The 24,264-nt window shown below is 33.2% G+C and overlaps 1 protein-coding gene and 1 non-coding gene across 2 annotated transcripts in view; both read right to left on the bottom strand.

Annotated features, from left to right (window-relative positions):
* Nucleotides 1-24,264, bottom strand: part of Cnbd1 (cyclic nucleotide binding domain containing 1) — a 327,970-nt gene that overhangs the window by 131,368 nt on the left and 172,338 nt on the right. The window lies entirely within an intron of this gene.
* On the bottom strand, nt 8,752-8,860 carry LOC125610604. Its single transcript, XR_007340609.1, has one exon. It is a non-coding gene; the product is annotated as a U6 spliceosomal RNA (small nuclear RNA).

Here is a 24,264-nt window from a genome sequence, read left to right as displayed (position 1 = left end):
TCCTACAGTATCAGATTTTAAAACTTTAAGATACCATGATCAATCAATTAAGGAACACAAACTGAATGTGTCTCATAACTACTAGTTGCCACACAGTTAAAATAGAAGCCTTAAAATTAAGAAAACACAATTTTTATGCCAATTACATTTTCTCCACTATTAAACAGATCTATAAAGCACTAATATTCTACTATCAAAAATAATGGGAACAGCAGGAAAACAAACCTTGTGGTAATTTAATACAATTTTACTATCACAAAACTCTAATTTTATATTTTGATGTATTATTACCAGCAATTTATAACCTATTCTTAACATTTTTCTGTTTTAAAATAAATCTGAATATTAATCATTGCTCAGATTTATCCTAAGTTTGTCTATGCTTATTGACTTTGTTCTTAATTTAAAATTTCCAAATCATGCAAAAGAAGATATGGGTGAAAATAAGGGTCAAAAACTGTGTTTAACCAGGCACAGTAGTAGGTACCTGTAATCCCAGTGGCTCATGAGGCTGAGAAAGGAGGATCGCAAGTTTAGAGCCAGCATCAGAGCCAGTGTCAGGAATTTAACAAGGCTCTAAGCAATACAGTGAGACCCTGCCTCTAAATTAAAAAATACAAAATAGGCCTGGGGATGTGGCTCAGTGATTGAATGCCCCCCCTCAAAAAAATATTGTGTTTTAGAAAGATCTTACAAAATTTTTGAACACTCTCAGCCCCTCTGGCTTCCCAGAGACCCCTATGTACAGAGCAACCCTGCTACACCAAAGCACAATAAGACTGAAATTGTTTGGTGACCTAATAGAATGCTACTATCATCACATTTTTGCTTCTGAATCTTGTGTTCAGCAGTTTTACAATATCATGAATTTTAAAAGTGATTTGTATGGTGTTTAAGAATGTGATATTCTTTATTCTCTTCTATACTTAAAAGTGGAGATGTACTTATATCGGTGAGTGACTTGGTAAGGCATATCTGACAAAATGCATTGTCTGAATAAGTTACACTGAGTATATAGAAATTGATTTAGAATCTCTGGGAAATTCTTCAGTCAAACCCAAAAGATATCTCATCAAATTTAACAATTCCAACAAGTTGAAATTTTCTATTTTTCTTATTTTTTAAATTCTAGACTGTTACTATGTGCTCTCAGTTACTCTTTTGTTTAATATTTTTTCGTCTGTAAATCTCTGGGTCTCCTTAACAGATGCTGTATGCTTTATGGTTGTGTTCATCTCTTTTAATTTTTCAATTTTGCATCCTCATTAAGGAAGAAGGTAGGAGAGATGGGCCAATCTTCCAATATCAGTCTTCTCTTTAAAGTTTTAGTAGAAGGATCTTCTGCAAATGTTAGTTGTGTAATAGTTGCCTCTCTTGCAAATGGGTTTGTCAATGACAGTTCTTGCCAAAGCATTCTGAATGAAGGGGATGTCAGTAATTTCCATGTTATATTCATATAACAGTAAATTGCTTTCCTCCTGAACTTCTACTCTTTCTCTTTTCCTTGAAGAAAACAAAATGTGTGGAGGTAACCTATCTTTCACCACTAATTCAGGACTAATACCTCAAGAAAAGGCAGAGAAACATAATAGAAGCAGAGCCGGTTGTTATAGTTGGGGTGTGTGAGGTATTCCCCCAAAGTTCAACATGTGAGACAATGAAAGAGGTTCAAAGTATAAATGATTGGGCTATGAGAGTCTTAAACTAATCAATGAATTAATGCCTGATGGCACTGGGTTATAACTGGAGGCAGGTGGGGGGTGTAACTAGAAGAAGTAGATTTGTATCTGGCAAGTGGAGAGCTCTCTCTCTGCTTCTTGATCATCTTGCTCTCTCTACCACACTCTACCACACTGCTTCTTGATCATCTTGCTCTCTCTACCACACTCTACCACACTGCTTCTTGATCATCTTGCTCTCTCTACCACACTCTTCCACCATGATGTCCAACTTCACCTGGAACCACAGGGCATAGAGCTGGCTGTCTATGGACTGAAACCTCTAAAACTGTGAGCCGACAGATAAAACTTTTCCTCCCCTACAATTGTTCTGGTTAGGATCTTTTAGTCACAGCAACGAAAAAAGCTGACTAAAACACTGGTTCTTAATATCCTGTGAAGTAGAGGCTCTGCCAGTTCAAATCTTTCTTCTTCAGTCTGTCACACAAGAGAAATAAAATTTCAAATAAGAATAATGATGATGATGATGATGTCACCCCTGTATTCTCTTTGTTACAGGGATTTTAAGCCACAGGAAATACATTCTATTGCAATGAAGGGTATTAAATAACCACTTACACTTTGCATTGCTAGGTATCAAACACTGATGGCCAATGTTGCATGCCCTGGAGTTTGTAATTGCCATAATACAGTGTGCCTGATTATAAGATTATGTTTTTAAAATGTATAAATGGAATTCCACATAGTTAAGAATATTTCCCCTCTTATTTGATCAAGACTCTGTGCCTTATTGATTTTACCATGCACAGATTTTGTTATAGATTATATTCTGACTTCTAAAGGAACTCTTTAAGGACTGTTGACCAGAGCATAATAATCTCGATAATTTTAAAATGTTATTTTTAACTGTTGGCAACATTTTTCTAGAAGAATGTATTGATAATTCAAGGGTCTGATCAATTTTGACCTTTATGTCGAATGTCCCACTGCTACAAATGAAGTTATAAAGAATTTCATTACATTGATTTATATTCTTCAGTATTTTGTTTTCAGGTAGTGTTATGATAAGTTGATATTAAAAACTACATTTAAAGAAAAATATTGTAAAAGCTGATAAAATCTGTTTTTCTCATACTTCTGTAACCTAAAACTAAGACAGTATTTTCACATATTTTGTATTTCAGAAAAATACAAATTTAATTTTGCACAAAATTAAAATACATAAGTGTTTGTACTTAGAACTGCATTAGAAATGGATTTTATAATGCTATATCAATAAAAATTAAGATAGAAAAATACTTCAAAATTATATATAATTAAAATTAAAGATTATATTTAATCTTTCTTCATACACTAATAAAAATTATAGTTGATTTTTCACACACAGAGAAGCATATCTGTGTACATATATAGATAGGAATGGCATATTTTCTGGGCTTAAACATCAGATATGTGGTCTTCATCTAACTGGAGAGCCACATCACTTGGCTTCATTCAAAGGCAGGGACAAGGGTTCAGTTATTGCTGTAGTTTGTGTAGGTATGTATGTATGTATGGAGCTGTGTACCAAAATATTCAAAATATAAATACTCACTTTTAATAATAAATGCTATTATAGCAGTCATTTTAATTAGCATGTTTGGTGCAGTGTTTTGATCAGAAGAAGCCAGGAGTAAGTATAAAAGTAATTTGAGAAGTAGAAATGCAGAGCGAGAATTGGTGTCCCTGGCATAGCCATCAAGTCTTTGAGAGGTAGATCAGGTTGGATGCAGAGGTGCTATTCAGATGATTTCAGAAACTAAATCCAGAAGAGCAACTTCCACCTCTGTGGCCAAACTATGGTAGATGAAGGTGGGAGATAGATTTGTCATGCCTCCAAGGTAAAAGATGTGACAGCACCCTTATCTCCCATTCCACTCCAGCCCTGCAGAGCCTCCTAAGACAAGAGCCATAGCCACAAGCTCTGCCTACATTGCACCACATTGTATTTTGCTAATTATAACTTTACCATTTTCATTCTACTTCCCATAAGAGCTAGAAGAATGTCTGAGTCAGCTCTACTTTTTCCATAAGTTATAAAAATTCCTAGGAAATCTACAAGAGGTTTTTTGGTTTTTGTTGTTTATTTTCTTTTGGATACAGGTCCCCAACTGAAGTGAAATGGTGTTTCTCTGCTTCATATAATTCAAGAAAAGTCAGTAACAAATTATCCACTAGCAAGAATTATGGCAGACACTAATGGAATCTTATTGTATACTGATTTGAAAATCAGTACTAACCATTTATAATCTAATGCAAATGAGCATCCATTAAAAGGAGACAAGTAAAATGATATATTCAGATATTACTATAAAAACTAAACTTTTATCAGCTCAACTATAAACAAAAAAAAGATTACTAGAAACTAAAAAAATAAATAAAACACAACTGAAATAAGTAATAGACACTACAAACCTTCAAAACGTGTGCAGATTTATAGCTTGATCCTATGAAATAATAACTGGCAGGCTATTAAATTGCTTAGAAAATGAGATGTGTTATATTCTGCATAATGGAACTTGCATAACAATGAAAAGTCCTTGCTAAGGAATGGCTCTGTTTTGCTCATGTTTACTCTTTCCTACTGTATATAAACCCTTGGATTGATAGCATGCTCACGTTCTTTATATAGCCCTATGAACTGATTAAGCTAAGCACAAGACTCAGGGTATAAAGTTGCTAAATAGTTTACCAGATCATTTGTCACTTTGCTGTAAGACCATAGACAGATCTGTTTCTGGATTTTAAACCCCAACCACCCCCTCCCCTAAAGGGAGTCTATTGCTTAATGTTGATAAGATCATTTAATTTGTGTTGATATTCAAATTTTAAAGCACAGTACAAATGTAGAAACAAAGTTTAAAAGCAGTGAAGGAAAAGGAAAGTGAAGATCACTGTTGAGCACAGACTCTGTTGGATGAAAATCAAGCTTTCTTTATAGTTTTCTACTTTATCTTTGACAGTGCCACTCACTGGTGGTAATTTTGATACAATCCATTTCACCAAAAACATTTGTTGAGGTTTCACTATGTGTCTGGTGCTGTTATAAAAGCTTAATGTATTAACTCATATAAGTTCATGAATTTACAGAGAGAATGTTATTATGAATCTCTTTTTGCAAACAAGGAAATAGAGGTAACAGAGATATCTCACTGCAGGTCATAGCTAAGAAATTAAGAGTCTAGATTTTGCCCCAGGCAGTTTGATTCAGGCAAGATCAACTCTAAGGCGAAATTAGAAATATTCTAGGAAGACCATTTATTCAAATGTTTTTTGTGGATCAACACTCTCCTAAGCATTTTGTACATAATAACTATTAGTTATGAAGACCTATTAAATAATTATCATTGACCAATTTTGAAGATAAAATTTAATTAGAAGTATAGTAACTTGCTTATTGTCATATGAGCAATAAACAGTGCATACAGAATTAGTCTACCTGACTCCAAAGCCCATGCTACTGACAAGGAGAATATATGACCTCCTTTTGGTATCTGACAACATTGTGAGATATATCAAATAGAGAAATCACAGCTATTTACCCATACCAAACTTCTTTTGCATTTCAAAAATCATGTAGACTGCTTTTGCACAATAAATGGGGAATCAGGCAAATGTTCTCAGAATGAAAATAGACAGCTTATTTAAACTCTGAATTCACAACCAAGCCTCAGAATTTTGAGACACCTCTACCCACCTGAGCTTTTTTGGCAGGAAGAAGAGCCCTGGAAATCTATTGAAATCTCCAGGCAAAGTTTCCTGTGCATAGGCACTTCAAAAAGGGGATAGGAAAGGGCAGAGGTAAAAACATTTTAAAAAAAATTATGCCAGCCAAAGCATTCTGCTGAATGCAAAAATTATTAAACATGTCTTCACATATGGTCAAGTGTTAATGACTCCAAGAAATAGGACAATCATCATGTAACCAGTGTACCTCTCTTAACTTTGACTAAAGTGGTCACTTTATCCCTACTACTTTTTACCTGCATTCTGCAATTTAAGTAGACATCAATTCTATCATTTATAGTAAGTTCTTCCTGGCTGTTGCCCATTGTGTAAGAGCCTTTTTTAATATTATTATGTTATTATTTTTTGTAATTTTCAGATTAAAGGAACACACACAAAAATTTATTCATAAATTAATTGGTTAGCTAGACCAATGATACAAGGCTGATTATAAAAGAAATAATATTATTAATCAAGTTTAAATCTCAGAAATCAAATGGAACATAATCAATTGCTAATAAATCAGCAATATTGTTATTTAGAAAGGATTTTTTTAAAAATTGATGTTCATCTGCACATATATGCAGAAGCTTGCCTTGTGATTCAGTTTTTAATAACTGTCCCTATGCAATTGATCAAAGGACCCTTAGTTCATTGCTTTAGAATTCTTGGGTGATATTAGTTTCTTTCACAATCAATCTGTTTTCAAGTTAAGTAACTTTGATCATTTTCTAAGACATGGACATCTCCTCTTCCTGTATCTGCATGTAGAAAATAAATTATTTCTCCTCTTTTAAAAGCAAACAAACAAACAAAACCTTTTTCTGAGTAGATTTCTAGCAGGGAACTAACTCTGTGAATCATAATTGCTACAGTACACTATGCAGCTGAATTTGACCTTTTATAGAAGAAACAAAAAAAAGGAATGAGAACACCATGGTTTTCTTTCTTTATTCCCATAGCAGACTTAATGCCCATCTCTGATTAAAATTATATTTGTCAAAGACCCTCATACAGCAAAATTATTTTAGTATGTATTCCTTGAAAGATAATTAAATAGCAAACTACAAAAACATGTCTCTATATATTTGGATAATTTATCAACTGCATTCAAGATATATGGGAATATTCATAAAAAATTAATTCCTGATTGAAAATCTAATGCTTATCCAGAAAGGAGGCATTTGAACTTGGTAGTAAGTCCTTTCTTCATTTGAGCACCAGGATCTGTCTTAGATTTTTTTTTCCTCTTCAATCACTTCATCTTTCCTTTATTGTTGATACATTTTTCAATGCCTGCTTAAATATCAGTTTTTCTGGGATGCCATTCGTAGTTCTCTTTCATTTTTTTCCAAATTTCACTTGTAAAGTGATAATAATATTGTAATAGTGTTTAATTTACAGAGTAGTCATGAGGATTACATGGGATTATATGTGTAGAGTGCTTCATGTGATGCTTACACATAGTGGGCACATTATAAATGTTCAGTATTGATATGGAGTAGGTTAATTGTTCCAGATACCTTCCTAAAGAACCTTATTGATACTATTGTCCAGTGAGCAAAGTACCACTAATTAATAGATAACAACCATGCCTGAATTTCTAGACTATAAATGTCTCTAGTTTTTAAATAAATATATACAATGACCAACTAGACCTCTCCATTTAGATTCCCAAGCCACACACCTCAGAATGCTAAAAATAGAGGTTTTCATATCTATCAAATCAAATGCAATTGAACTCCTTTCAGAAATTTGGGAGTTACCCCCAGACTGCCCCTCTCTAACATCATATATCTAATTAGTTTCCTAGTACTGTGGATTCAACCTCCTAAATATATGCCATATCCATTCCCTTCTTCAGTAAATTATGCCATTGGTGTAACTCAAGACCTTATCAATTCTTCCTTGGATGACTGCTGCTTTCTTTGTAGATTGGTTTCTTAGGCTCAGTTCCACCTCTAATTTATCTTCTATGCTTCTAATCCAGCTGCCAAATGCAAATCTGGCTATGGTAGTTGCTTGTTGAAATAGTTTGGTGGCTCTCAGTTATTTACAGGATAAATACCAACTTCCTTAATATCTGGATATCATAGAGCACAATAAACATAACCTCCTTACCTTGTATAAACCGTAAAAATATTGAGGGGAAAAAAAGCAAATGAGGAATAGATAACTAAGATGTCTCTCTTATTACTAATGAATCTATGTTGGAGATATGGTTTATTCTTGTAGTTAAATGTGCTTTCTATTTTTTGTTAAATATTAACAAAAATGTAAACAAAATTTAAATGTAAACAAAATTTAAGCTTTACTGACAGATAGTTTTGCCTCTACAGTATAAAATCAAAATTATATATTTTCAATTCACTTGAATATTTCATTTTCACAGAGGTCCCAACTGAATATTGGCTCATTTTTTCACTTTTCAATTTTTGTGTTTTTAAAATATTTAATTTGATTCAACAATGTTTACTAATTATGTGAAACATTTATATTTGCAAGAATAAAGCCACTATTTTAGAAGCTTTTCTTCTAAAATTTGCATGTATTCTGTTCCTGTATTTTTATTCCTCTACATACTTGGAAAAACTTTGGCATAATCCATACATAGTTCTTCATCTGGCTCCTCATTTCAGAAGGCAGCCAGTTGGTATTATCAGAGTATAAAGGTCTTCCTCACTCAGTTTACAGGTATGAAACACAATGTCATGCAGATGAACCATAATGCATTCACCTGCTTCCTGTGGGTGGACATTTAAACTATGTCCAAGTAGAACTTTAAAGAACAAATTCTGAATCCACAAGCATGCATACATAATGCCCACTTAAACTAAGAAAATATGTATTAGGTTTAGCAGTAAAGGTTACTGGGCATGGTGATGGTAATATTTATTTTTTGTTGTCTGACTACCTTTCCTTTCATTCCATCAAAATCACAGCGACGGCTATTGTCCAGTTGGAAACTGGGGTTATCTTTCTTATCCAGATAGGAGTGAGAGTCCTTGGAAATATCTCCCTCCTTTGTCTTTATAACTTCACTTTGCTCATTGGACACCATGTAAGCTCCACAGACATGGTCCTCAACCAACTGGTATTAGCCAATTCCTTTGAACTTTTCTCTAGAGGGATCCCTTAGACAGTGGCAGCTTTTGGACTGAACTCCTTCCTGAATAAAGCTGGATGTAAACTTCTCTTCTATTTTCAGAGTGGCCAGAGGGGTTTCCCTCAGCACCACCTGCTTCCTCAGTAGCTTTTAGGCCATAAAACTTTACCCCAATTTCTCTAAGTGGCTGGAGCTCAGAATAAAAATATGGAACACTCTAAGAATTTGCATGTCATCCTCACACAGGGGCCATGCTAATATTCACTGCATCATTAAAATTTGAGTATATGTGCTTTCTTAATGTTAAATCCAGAATAGGAAAATCTCCCTCAGGTCCCTAGGGGATGTTGAACTAGAGTAAATTTTCCTACCTGGAGAAACACCCCTAGTTGGTTGCACCTTTAAGAGGAGGAATGATGCAGTTGTCTTCGTATTCTCATTTAATCTTCTTAAGTTTACCATTCAGATAAGTCTTTCCCCACAGACCTTTTGGTTATGGCTTAGATATGAGGTCTGCCCAAAAATCTCTATATGTGAGATAAGGCAAGAAGGTACTTTCCTTTGTCATGCCCTGAAACCATGTCATTTGGCCTCACCTCAGATCCAGAGCTATGGAGTCTACTGACCATGGACTCAAACCTCTGAAACCAGGAGCTAAAATAAACGTTTCCTGCTCAAAATTTTTCTTGTCAGGTCTTTTGACTGCAGTGATGCAAAGCCTAAAGAAAACATATTTAAAGGAGATGAGTAAAGCTGAATGTGTCACTCCATTGATCTTTCACACTGGAGGAAACATTCAGTGAAGTTATCTCCAAATGATGAATCTGGTAGATCACAGCTTTTGTGAGTCCACATCCTCTGACTCTCTTCACCATCCATTCTAGGTTCTATCGATTTCAAATTGTTTCATGGATTGTTAGCAGGTTTTGTAAATCCAAAGAAGAAGAGTGGAGAATATTCTGTGGTCAAATAATTTTGGGGGGATAGTACAGGATAGGAAAGGTAGCAGAATACAACAGTTACTAATATGGCATTATGTAAAAATGTGGATGTGTAACCGATGTGATTCTGCAATCTGTATTTGGGGTAAAAATGGGAGTTCATAACCCACTTGAATCTAATATATGAAATATGATATGTCAAGAGCTTTGTAATATTTTGAACAACCAATAAAAAAATGATGCATAAATAGTTAAAACAGTTTTTATCACTGTACTTTTGTTTAAGATTCCACACTATGCTAATGAGGATTACAACTTTCCAACAAGGAAATAAAGTGCTTCCAATTCACAGTTTTTTATTTTTTTCCTGAAACACTCTTTGGAAAACGCTGCTGTTGTCAAATCATTGCATGTGCAATTGGGAATACCTTGTTGCTCGTGCCCGTGCATCTAAACCACTGGCCATCCATCCGCACTCTGTCAAATGTCCTGTCCATTGCCACTTGACCAGCTCTCCATGACCTTTATAACCAAAAGGTCACTTCTTAACCAAAAACCAAAAATCACTTCTTACCATTTTCTCAAACTAGACTCTCCTCCTCAATTTCCTTCGTGTTTCTTCAGCATTTCTAGCTCTTACACCCTGTACTAATACTCTTTTGTTTGGCTTTCTGTCTTACCAAATTAGAGATACAGAGGTTAAAAATAGTTCTATTATCTTTGCATCTTAAACAGCATGTAATGTTGCAGGCATTTGATGAGTAATATTAGAAAGAAGAATGAGCTTGGATTTACTTGGGTGTCATTTCTGGTTTACCATGATGTACAAAATGTGCCACCTGCCCAGCTCCCTACTCTAGTTTCAACACTTGCCATATTCCAGCAGACAAAACTGCATTCAGCTCATCCCTCTCATTGTTTCTCTGGCCTTCCTTGATAGTGTTTCCTCTTTCTGAATCTCCCCAAACCTTACACTTACTTAACTCCTTATATATTTTTACATTATATCAATTTACTTTTTGTAGTTGAGCATTCTGTATAAATGCAGAGATCACATCTATTTTGTTCACTTAGTATATCTCCATTATATAATACAGAGCCTGACATATCATAAGTAAGCAATAAATAGTCATGGAATGAGTGAACAACTAGTTATGATCCTCATCCAGGCTCTGGGTGCCAGTGTATTTAGAATTTTATAACATTAATTTCATCAATGTCCTACTACATGTCCACTTTTAGGTAAGATGATGGGTGTATATTTTATTTTTACTTTCCTTTCCCTGTCTCTGCTGCTTCTGTCCGCTGTTTGTCACTCTGCATGCTAGGACACGACTTACAAATCAATCCCTACCCTCCTCTGTGTCATGCTGCCATCTTCGTGTACAAATTGTAGCTTAAAGGTCCCTCGGGTTAACTAGAGCATACAAAAGCCAGAGAAACTCTACATGGGTTTGTTTCTGTTGACATTAAAATAGTGGGTCACACTATAACCAGGAGATTCATGTGGAAGTGTCAGTCTGATATATTTCTTCAGAGAGCAAAACAATTACAGATAAGCAATTTTCTTTCCCAAGAGACTAGTAAAGTGCCTTCTTTCTGTCACCTTTCAATATTTTATATTGTGGTGAGTAACTACACCTTTTCTACCCAATTAGGAAAGCCATCAACAAGTCAAAGAGTAAATAGCTAACCAGTCAAGTAAAAAAACATATGCAAGTATACGGCAGCATGCCATCATTTTTCAAACTTGACCTTACGTAGCAATAGTAAAACACATCCTTTTTCAACAGATGTGGAGGCCATCATATTGATATAATTACTTTCCTTGCACTTAATATTTACTTATTGGAAATTGTTTTGATATTATTTTAAAAGAGGAACAGTGTTAGATTAAAAGCCTTAAAGGAAGTGAAAATTATAGAACATAACTTCATGGAACTACAATGGCTTCCCTAAATCAAGTATATTGTTTGATCAACTTTGAGATCAGGATTTCAAAATTATTTTCTTCTATTTTTAAAATGAATGCAATTTTACTCCAGAAAATTTGCAAAATAAATATGAAAATAATCTGAAACTGCACAATCTAATGGTTTGAAGCATATAAGGATAAGGTTTATATAAGCATTTGGATTTGTGGATGATAAGAATTTCCTCTGATTGTCAACTCCTCAATGTGCAAACAAGGTCTTTTATATTCTAGCCCTGACTTCCCAGAAGCCCTGACTTCTCATTTTTTAGAGTTAAATAAAATAAAGAAAATTAAAGCACCTACTACTAAAAATTAATATTATGATGATATGATAAAGTTATATAAAAAGTTACAATTTTAAAGTTTAAAATGTTTTCCAATTATCATGGTGAATATGTCCATTGATGAAAATTTATAAAATATGGAAAAAAGAGAGACCAAAATATTACCCATAAGCTACCAGCCAAGTTAACCAATATTAATGTTGTAAGATAGCCTTTCATAATATTTTTAATATGTTCTTAGACATCCTAAACTAATGTAGGTATTTAATTTACAAAGTATATAAAAACACTCATAATAACTCAAGAGTGTGTTGTATAGAAACAGATGTCAGAGACCGTGAGCAACCAACGATTTGATTATTTCTCGATCTCATTATGATTCCCTGAAATTTGATCATTACCCATCAAGTAGACTCAGAGTGGCTGGGGAAATATACACTGGGTATATCTAACTGTGGTAGGAAGTAGTATATTTCCTTCCCTTTGCATTAATTTCCTTCATGTAAATTAATGCCCCCTATATAGTATACATTTCATGTATTTATTTTGGTCTGTAATCTTTTGCCATATCTCTAGAATATGAGCTTTGTGAGTTAGATAATTTTAAACATTTTGTTTATGTGTTTATCGATGCATAAATCCCTAGCATTGAGAATGGTGTGTGGTTCACTGTAGTTACTCAGTAAATATTTGTTCAATGAATGAATGAATGAACATAATGAATATATGTGTATCCTACCTAAATTAGGTCAAAGATGTTCTTGGTGATTTTCAGTGTACAGGAAACTGTGACACTTTAATGACGGCAGTTTGGAAAGAAGACACAGGCATTTTGCTGCCAGGGTCTCTGCAGTCTCTGTTTCCTGCCTTCCTGAAGCTTGGTTTTCAAACCTTTAGCTCTATGAGTTACTAAGATAATTAACCAAGATGGTCTTAATCATCAGTTTGATTAGATGGCTTGTTCCTGACTACAGATCTCAGCCCTCCTTTTCTTAGAGCATTTACTTTAGAACACTTGCAACTATAAATTCTTTCTCTGCCCCTTAAGATGTAAATTTTGTCCCAGACTCTTTCCTGTTTTACAACCCAGAAATGTCTCTCAAGCACCTGGGAGTTATCGCTCTGAAATACAATCAAAGAAGAGAAAGTCCCTATCTTCCAATTTGTGAGGTAGAACCCTAACTTGAATAAGCACGAACCAGCAAACAAAAATGGCTTAATTACATGGATTGACCTTCCTTCTAAAGTCCCGTATTTTTTTCAGTAGCTCACCCCAGAGCTTAAAACTCACCTGCCTTTTGTTTAAAGAAGTTGAATTCACTCTTTCTCCCCTGTGCAATATGTTGACCTTTATTATAATTCCTGTTTTATTCTGTCTGGTGCATTTTTTTCTTGTTATAATCTTGAAATAAATTGTAAATTTTGATTAAACTACCCATATTCAGTTCTCTTGACTAAGAAAAGGAGCATTACTTCACACAAAGAATCTTAATGAAATATCACTTAGCCTCATAGGAAATGGAACTGGAACACCACTTAGGGTTAAAGGAACTCTATGAAATATGACAGTGAGAGCCATGCATATTTTCACTCTCTAGTGCCAGCTTTTCCTTTTTGATAAGAGTTTCTATATTCCTATTTGCATGGGCCTTGGAAACAGACTGAAGTTTTTTGTTTGTTTGTTTTGTTTTAGTACTTTGTTTTTTATTCTGCAAAGATGTTTTCAACTTCATGACTTCCTTCTGGATTTGTTTCTGTTCTTGCATGATTTTGGCTTACCAATGGCCATTATGCTCTTACCCCATGAATTTGCTCTACAATTTCACCTTTTTATTCTCAGTACTACCTAATTCATGCTATTTTTTTTATCTAGTTTGAATTGCTAAGAAAAAATATACATCATATCCCTTCACAAGGGTCCACTTCATGTTTTATTGGTCAATCTATGAATCAACTTACTTAGGTCAATCCTATCCCCAAATTAAACTACATACATTCAAGAGAGTCAAGATACTTAATAAAAACTGTTTATCCATGGTCCACTCAGTCATGATGAGGGCTGTCATCTAAAGATGGTAGATACTGTGATGTTCAATTGTTGTGCATTCTACCATTGGATTGCCAGAGATATACAACTTTCTTCCTATGTATACAGTGCCAAAGATGTTCTTTACCTAACATGACACTCCTTACCTAACATAACACTCCTATCAAAATTCATTGCATCTTTACAGCTTCCAATCAGATGATAACACCAACTCATGTAAGCCTTCATATAGAAAAAAAAAAATATCACAATATCATTGCAAAAGGTTTTTTCCCATAGTCCTATGATCTTCCATCCAGAGGAGGCCCATCGCTCCTCTTGCATAGTGATAATAATATTAAATGTTATGTTTCTCCTTTCTGAAACCAGTGGATTCAATGTTAAATGTAATCACAACTATTACACACTAAATAGTTGTTAAACAATAAAGAAATCTCATATCTTACCTAAGTATAGAAAGAGGAAAAAATGTCAAGCCCTAGATTTCTGATATAGGTGTTCAGGATATGAAAGGAGAATGCAATGTCCTATTGTTTCAAAAAAGCACATGAAATATTCTGTAGAACAGCATCCAAAATATTAACGAAATCTGCTGATTCTCATACCATGCTGTCTGGGAATGGCAAGAAAAGAGATGGGGCCTCATTCCTTTTGCAATGAAATGAATTGTTTGGTCAGACAATTAAATTATCTGATGTTTTCCCCATGGAAACTAATCCCCAATGTGTAACAGCTGTAATATCAAGGCAGTCTGCTTCAGGGTGGTATCACCTCACTTGCAAAGACTTCTGGAAATAAAGGATCAAATTTATTTGTTTTTATGCTTTATAAAACTCAAGTCTGGAAATTGTCTATATGACTAAAGCTCCCTACCACATTATTTTGAGTCAGTTCCAGATTCCTCTTCATCAGGGCTGAGGAATTTTGGCAACACATGACTCACAAAAGCTTGGTGGGCCGCTTGTCAACACCCTCCACAGGAGCTCTGTGGCCCAAAGTTAAACTGAAGATCACAGCATGTGAGTGTATTCCTGCTTCAAGATTAGTATTCCCCCAGGGCTGCCACAGAACATCCCAAGTTCAAATTTAATTCTGCCTCGTCTTAGTTATATGTTCTTAGAGGCGTCTTTAACCACTTTGCTAATAAATAATGACAGTAATTTTAATAAATCTATTTTTCAAGATTTGCCATAAGAAATGACCAAATTTAAATATACAATTTCACATTCATTTTGTTATAAAATCCAGCATGTAGTAATTCCAAATTAATTTAATAAGAAATCAAACTCCCTATAGGTAAAGAAAATTTTTGAAAAATTCAAATGTCTCCATAAAGATGACTAATTAGCATAAAGCCTGAGTGGAAAGGAAAAAATAAATAAATCCTGGCAAGTTGAAAGCAAGAAATCTGAAAGTTTTACATGAAGTTAATTTATACAAGAATTAGTCAGAATAATAAAATATTTTTCTACAGTATTTAACAGTTAATCTGATTGCTATTGGAACACACACACACACACACACACACACACGAGTTTTCTATTTGATGCTGTGTTTTCTCCAACATATACTTTCAAAAGAACTGAACCAAACATGTTAAAAGAAAAAAAATCTGTGGAAATTTTAAGACTATTTTCAAACAAATATTCTGCATGCACAGAGAAATGAAATTTAAGCTAAAATATGAAAACTAATATGAAATATCCCAAAAATTAAAAACTAAATACTCGACCTATACCTAAGCTGAAAAAATACAACTCAGACCAGTCCTTCAATGACAAGGAATTCACTAATTACTGAATAGCCTTGGCATTCCATTCCTTCCGTTTTTAATCCCTCTCTTCCTTCCTTTTTTCTTTTCTTAGCTAGGGTACCCAAATTTAAATTTTATTATTCTGGAAGATAGTCACAATTGCATGTACTAAGAAATAGCTAGATAGATTGTGTTGTATTAAATTATATTGGATTAGATATAAATAAATTGCTAGTCATACTCAGGTTTTAGAAGTTTGCAAAGTTGAACCACTTTAGTAGAAATTGAGCAGTATTTCAAGAATATTAAGTTAATTCAAACATTAAGGTATTTACAAAAATCAAATTAAATAAATTATTGGATATAAGATACTAGCCATGACCAATTAACATGACATATTAACAAAATTTGCTATCAAAGTGAAAATGTGTTCATTCAAAATGGTGCCAAGTTACTTCTTTCAAGTATGCAATGGATATGTAATGGACATCATCAATAGTATTTTAATGCCTGTGATAGATTTACAAAATATAGTGATGAAGTTACTGTTTCAGGATTTTATATTCTGAGAATGGAGGATAGACAATATTAGATAGAATATAGTGGTAGAGATATACATATATACATACATATGAAAATATCCAATAATTTGATAAGTTAAATTGAGAAAAAAATAGACTAATAGGACGAATATAAGCAAAATAATCTATAGAAGGATAATTATATCAATCATGGTGACAGATAATAGTATTTTGTACTATGGTAGTCAAAATAGAGATGGAAAGATTTAGGACACAAATGTTTAATTATTAGAATATATATTCAAATAGGACTTAATGAGGTGAGTAGGAGTAAGGATAAAGAATAATCATGGAGCCTGACACTGTGGCACACTCCTGTAATCCCACTGGCTCAGGAGGCTCAGGTAGGAGGATTGTGAGTTCAAAGCCAGCCTCAGCAAAAGTGAGGTGATAAGCAACTCAGTGAGACCCCCGTCTCTAAACAAAATACAAAATAGGGCTGGGGATGTGGCTCAGTAGTCAAGTATCCCTGAGTTAAACCACTAATACAAGAAAAAACAAAAGAGAGAGTTATATACTCTGAAGGTTAAAAGAATTCTGTCTTTATCTGACTCCATACCCATCCTGAAACTGGAGCTAAATTTTTCAACTAAGTGGTCACTAGTCTTACCCTTCATAGATATCTTAGTTTTCCTGGGAATCATCAATCATCCTGCTCTCACGTGGAGCTCCTAGGAAAATATCATATAACGATGCCAAAGGACTCCATTACTGATCCTGCTCAGTCTTACTTTTGTTCACAAAATTTTACACATCACTAAAACAATTGCTTTCTAATTTGTTGACATAGCTCTTGCAAATTTGACACCTCTCAACAACCACACCATCCCTCTTCATAAAGTGATCCAATGGCCTTACTTTAGTAATTTGTTACACTTTCTTCTTTGCTCTATTGCTGAATAGTTGGGCTTCAATAATTTTTGACAATTAAATTAATAAACAGACACATTTAAGTGACTAGTATGAGATATGAAAGCTGGATGTAGGTGTTCCAGTCTCTTTTATATGATGAAATCTTTTTCATAGTTAAGGACCTTTTTTAAAACCTTTGCCACTGAAAGAATATACCAATTTTAAAGAAATAATTACATTGTAAATTTAATATATGTATATAACTGATACTAAAAACATATAAAGATTTAATGTGGATCTTGGGTACTGTAAAATTTCAAAAAAGAATGTTTCCATTATTTTGTAATATAAAATGTAATTGGACATTAAGTCAAATTAAAACTTTTAGGAGTACTCCTATAAGACTATTACTTGTTCTTGTCCTGTATTTGATATATTATGTTAATAGTACATCTGCTGCCTTTTATTTACCTACTAATGTTAAGAATCTTTTATATTTCTACCTTTTGGAGTTATTAGAATATTATATGTGGAGACCAATAAAATATAAGCCACTGAAGTAAGCTATTCTTATGAGGACTTGGAAAATTTCTAAAACAAGAAACTATTAAAAAACACTGTGAGAAAATCATCTGTTTTGAGTGGAATAGACATTAACTTGACTATAGTTAGGGCAATGGGCTATGTGCAACCCACTTTATGGCAATTTAAAATATAGATCCATACCTTTATTGGACTATGCTTTTATTTGTGATTATTAAAATGAAAAGTATAAGAACATACACAGTTCATTCCCCTTTGTAGAACTTAGATGTTGACACCAAATGTACTTTTTACACTTCCATTAACTTAGTTACTAGAGCATTGATTTTTATATCATTTATACCACTGGAAATGCAGAAGGAATGTTGATAGAAGCCACGGCAGAACAATCAATTTTTATGTGGTAGTTACATAGTTAAAAGGAAATTGGATAGGCTTGTTTAAAAGCCAAGATCATTTTCATTCAGTAAATTGATTGTGGAAAAACTCAATAGTGAATATCCTGTATGAAGTGTAAAATCTATAGGTGTTTAAAAATATTAACAATGATGAAAAAATATTTTTGTTAAAGTTCAGAAGTAAAGACTTTAAAAGACATATTTCTTTTATAGTATTTTTTTAAAAAGACTTTAAACATTTACTAAAGATAGCAAAAAATTTAGCAGACCCCAAAACTAACTTAGTATTATTTAATGACAAGAAGATAAGGGCTATAAATGTCACATCTAGAATAGGAATGTAATAGTGACCACCACAAACCATTGTCACAAGTTATACCTACTCAAGGGTTTCTTGGCATTGCTTCCTGTGATTATTTTTTCTTATTAAAGTTTCTGATTCTGTATGCTATAGTATCTTGACAACAAAAATGGCTGTATCTTTGAATTTTAAATATTTCTTTTTTTTAAATATTTATTTTTTAAGTGAAGATGGACACAACACGCCTTAATTTTTATGTGGTGCTGAGGATTGAACCCAGTCCCGCCCGTGCTAGGCGAGCGCTCTACAGCTGAGCCACAATCCTAGCCCCTGAATTTTTAATATTTCTAACATGAATCTTGATACATTACTATAATTTAAAACATTAAACATAAAAAATTTACAATGCAGTGCCTTCTTACATTGGTAAAAACTCGATACTTCTGTTGTAATCTCTCATGCCATATCATGACTTCAGTAAAATTATAATAAATCATTTTGTTTAATGTTCATAGATTACCTTATCAATCCAAGATCTTTTATATTTAATGCTTTACTGTCAGATTCATGCTAGAAGTTTTAGAATCATTTGCCAGCAGTAAGGAAAAAAGATTATGTTTGGGTAAATAGGTGTTTTGTTTGTTTGTTTGTTTCTTTTTCCAGGCCAAATAATAAATAAAAAGAACAAAGTCTCTAAAGGAAAGTAGATCTCTGTCATTTATTGTTCGGGTTTGATCAATTCATATAATCTCTTCAGTTTCTTCACCAGTTAAATAAGATGGACTATATTGTTAGAATGTGCACTGTGTGGTTATGTGTGTATGTGTGCACACGCTTGTGTGTGAAAGAGGGAGGCAGAGAGAGAAATCAAGACAGAAAAAGAAAAATTAAACACAGACAAAATATATGAAAAGCTGACAGTTACCATGTTCTCAGTAATAAATAAGAAAAANATGGTGGTGTGATGGTTAAAGTAGCCCCCAGAATAAGACACATGCTCATACAATATTCAGTGCTTGGATGGGGAACTGAGCACATGTCCTCTCCTATCTGGGTTAAGTACCAAGAAGATTTAGAAACTCCACAAGACCCTTGTCTCTTGTTATGATGGTCATGATTTCATCATATTCTAATTTCTTATTACTATTGAAAGAAAATAAATTGCAATGTTTGATTTATGATAACCTTTATGTCATCTGGGAAGCCACAGTGACCATTGAAGCATATTGCTGACTGGTATCTGAGGTGTTCAGGGTTCTATTAACAAGAATTTAGGAGGATAGCCTGGGGATGTGGCTCAAGCGGTAGCACGCTCGCCTGGCATGTGTGCGGTCCGGGTTCAATCCTTAGCACCACATACAAACAAAGATGTTGTGTCTGCTGAAAACTAAAAAATAAATATTAAATAATAATAATAAATAAGAAAAATATATTTGCTGGCATCGACAAACTGCCCTGTGATGACAAATGGATCTCCTGTTGGAATAATTATTAATTTATTTTCTCTATTTTTTAGAGAGCTTGTTTGATGTTCATAAAACTCATGAAGTGAGTAAGATACTTTCACACCCAGAACTCAGAAGTGCAAATGTAACTTCCGTAAATAACTCCTAAATTAAAGCCCCCATTCCAACTAAAGATAGATTAACATAAGGTCAATTCTGACTAATCACAGTCAGTTGAGGTACAAGCTTAAGTTGGTCACTTCCCTTGGCTTTCTTTTCTTTGGGAACACTTTACTATTTATTTACAGAGGAGAGGCTAAATTTTTATAGTATCCTCAAATTGTGGAGGATACCTTGACCTCTAGTCTTTGCTGGGAATCTTTCTATCCACCTCTTCTGGTCCTTGGACTTGGCTATAATGTCATCTGGCTGCATCTTCCATCTGGACTGTGAAAACTTTCAAACCCACCAACATAGCTACTTCTTAGAGCACTGGAAACCTCAGCTGCTCTTCCAAACTGCTCATGGCTGCAGGAATCTTGGTGGTTGCTCCCCTTCTCTTAGGTTCTCAACGCCCCTGCATGCCAGTTGACAATGTATTCTCCTGCTATCAAGCATTGCACACTCTACAGGGACGCATGAAAGTTGAGGAATGTGTTGGCTTCCTGGACTGTCCTCCTGCTGTCTTGACTCATAAATAAATCTGGGGATTCATTTGTGTGGATAAATCTTAATCTAATAGGGACAAATTCCATACTAAGTCATGATTCTTTTGCAAGCCTTCCACTATTTTGCTCTCCACTCTTCAAACAGTCCTATGAGAGACTATCTCTTATCTTTATTATGTAATACCATCATATATAACTCTTTCTGTTTCACTCTATATTTTTGCTATGACCTCATTTCCCACAGCAGGGCTTTAAAGCCAAGGTCAAGTTTGAATAGAAAAGACTAAGAAATAAACAAAGGAATTGCAGGATTATAAAACAAAGGTTTTATGCCTTCACACCAAGAATGGGGAATCATAATGAAAAAACATAGAAAAAAAGGGGGTACTACTCCAACCCATAGGTATATTTCTTCTGCTTCTCTGGCCTGCTTATTTGAAATTTATTTTTTCCAAATGATTCTTTCATGGAAAACCTCAATTCTCTTATTCAGTAAAACTTTCTAAAATATATCATAGTTAATGTGTCTCAAGAATTTCAGAGTAAATCATTTATTGACATCTATTTATTCATTCACCAGGGGTTTATTGTGAATCTGTTATTGACCAACATCACTTCTGTATAACAGAAATCCAAAAATGAAGGCATGATCCATGATCTCATATAATTTATAATTGAGTGGAGAAGACAGTTCACCAAACATCAAATACATAATTTAAATAGTATCTGTATTTAGCCAAAGTCAGTTATTTTATAATATCAAAGATTTACTATATTGCATTTCGTATCAGTATTTTACTTTCACAATTAAGTTATAATTATTTCTAAAAAATCTCAAATCACTGTGATCTAACTTAACCATGAAAATAAGTACTGATCTAAACAAAGTACGTATAAAACAAAGACCCAATAACTCAGTAAGAATCAAGTAGGCCTTATAAATGCTTCCTTAGTTTATGACTTGTATTTTCCGATTTTATGTTTGGACAATAATTGTTACCTTCTGTGCCATTTTATGCTCTCCAAGCAAACAACTTTATTAATAGTGAAAGATAAAAGCTGAATCGCCCTCCCAAGCTTTACCCGTTTATACTACAGACTTTAATTACTAGTCATCTTCCATATAAACTCTCTCATTGTAAAGATTCACAGGAGTAAAAGAAGAAATACATTTTGAAAACTGTTAATGATCAGTTGTGTATGTGTTTGTGTGTGTATTCTGTCTTAATCCACTAACACGGAGCTATAGAATGCATTATGTCTAAGTAGAAGGTATGAAATTATATACCTTTTAAATGAAAGTTGTATCAGATCTGGATCATAAATACTTTTAATATCATTTTATAAGTCATATAATATATATGTACATATTTTATGTGTGTGTGAGTACACACACAGATAGATTCCTTTAATCTAGGAAAAAAGACTTGTTTCTCCTTAAATGTGTTGCTCTATTAGGCAAAAATGAACACTATTGAAAAATGCAAAACAGTGATTTATGTTAAACACTGATTTATGATATTTACCATAAAGTTTATTAAAATAAGTAACAAAAAGATCTTCACTTTTTCTTTGCAAACATTTTCACTGGGTATAACTTTATAAAACATCAGTGGTGCATGTTAGAATTATCAATGCATTTTCTTCTCCATCACTTAGTATAATATTTACCCAAAGATAAAATCAGTATCTTACATATATTTTTACTATCTTTATAAGATGTTCTAATACAGTGTAAAATAATTCAGTTATGACTATCTTCTTAGATATATAACTTGTGCTTCAATTTTCATTTAACTGTGTTTATAGTCTTAAAGATAGAAATCAAACCAAATATTATGTTTCTTTTTATAAATGGAAAATTCACAATGGACTAAATAACAAAATAAATTATTTAGGAAGATATAAGACAAGAACATAATTATCTAATTCTAAATGTGAACACTATAGGCCTTGAAATTCCTGTTAATGGCATCACAGGATTTTTTTTAAAGTCTGAGTTCCAGATTTAAAACAATTTCTGATTTGAAAAAAGTGTGTCTGATTTTTAGAGACAATTACAGCAAGTTCTGAACAATGAAAGAAGTTTTGTGAAATTTTCTTCAACCCTTAAAGAGTAAAGTATTATATCACAACAGAAAGGTAGAACTTAACAATAAAAGTTATTAAGAAACAAAGACACTGAAAAGCCATCTTTTTGTTGCTAAGGACATCTTTATGAAACTGGACGTTTTATTCCTAAAGTCTATAGTAACTTCATTCCCCTTTTCAAGTCACAAGTCACTTATTTTGTTATTTGATATCCACATTAACTATTTGCAGCCCTGATGAATAATGTTAATCAGAAATCAGGAATTTTGACATAGCAAATAATTGTAGTCAAATGCTACATATTTTAAACAAATCAGTCACATAACTCAAACTGGATTTCACTGTTAGTATCCCTTTTCCAAATGCTTTTATGAACATATTTAAAAGTAAATACATTTTTTCAATAGCAAGTTTGTCTATGCTTAGCAATCAAAGACTATTAGGTCATTTTAATATTAATCAAAGTATAAAATGGAAACTGAAGTTCTATCTTAGATAGCAATTTTTAGATAGGGATTAAACCAAATACTTCCTAGTACTCTTTATTAGGTCATTCTGGGAAAAATCTAAGCCAAAAAGGCTAAATCACATACAACAAACAGCTTTCACTTTCTCTCAATAAGACCAAATATTTTCTTGTTATCAGACTTGTTGCTTGATATGTATTAGATTGCCTAAATCAACAGAATTATAACTTGCTCACAAAGTATTTTAAATCCACTTTTCTGTGAATTTTTTTTAAAATTATGTTAAAAGAGACCCTATAATATTCCACAGGAAGACCAACAGTTCAGGTTACTTATCAGTGTAAGCACTATACCTAGTATTAAGTGAGAAAGAGCTGATAGAAAGTATTGAGTGAGAGTGAACACTTGGATGAAAGAAGCACTCAGTACATGATCTCACCCATTAATAGGCTTTTTTTAATTATGGGTAATCTCCATTTAGGAGCATGCATGACTGATAAAACTCAGATATTTAACATCTGCAATCTTAGTTGAATGAAGAAGAAAAATCTAAATTTCAGGAAGAATACAGTAGTTGTAAAATAAGGGAAAACTGAAGAATGATGAGAGTTGTTAAAGAAGAACCCCAAATTCTATATATAAATGCTACTCGAGTGCCTAGCTGATCTTAGAGTATGCAAGCCATATATATATTCCAAGTAGGCTAGTGTCATGGATGAAATTGTTTCTCACTAAAATTCATATGAGAAAGATTTCACCTCCCAATATGATTAAGTTTGGAGAAAGGGCTTTTAGAAAGTAGAGTTAAATAAGGTTACAAGGGTAGGGTCCTACCATGACAAGAAGGAATAAGTATGGAATTTGAGTCCAATCTGCTTAAAAAAAGAGTCAATGTTTTAGAAAGAAACATAAATGACCTGGAGTCTTCACAATGTGGAGGATTCAAATCAAAGTTGCTAGATAGAACAGGAAAAGACCAAGAACAGAGGAAGATGACTTCTCCACAGGAGAAAAGAAAAGGCACATTGGCAATAAGATATCAAATTAGATAACAGACAACATAGGTTTAAGAAGACAATTTCTTGAAAGATTTAAGGTAACAGAACACAAAAAGAAATGTATAATCTGAATAATGATAGATAAGTACATATATAAATATAAATATTGATATACATTGAAATTTAACTTGTTTAACATCTGCCCACAAAGAAAACTTAAAACTGAAATGATTTAATTGGTATATGTTATATCAAACATTTTGGGAAGAAATAATATCAGTTCTACAAAAATTGTTCTAGAAAATCAAATAGGAGGCCTATTTTCACACATTTTGTGGAGACAGTTTACCAGAAAACTACAGTTCCACAT

The sequence above is a fragment of the Marmota marmota genome, unplaced genomic scaffold (assembly GCF_001458135.2).
Source record: "Marmota marmota marmota unplaced genomic scaffold, marMar, whole genome shotgun sequence".
Taxonomy (NCBI): Eukaryota; Metazoa; Chordata; class Mammalia; order Rodentia; family Sciuridae; genus Marmota; species Marmota marmota.
This window is presented reverse-complemented; position numbering and strand designations above follow the sequence as displayed.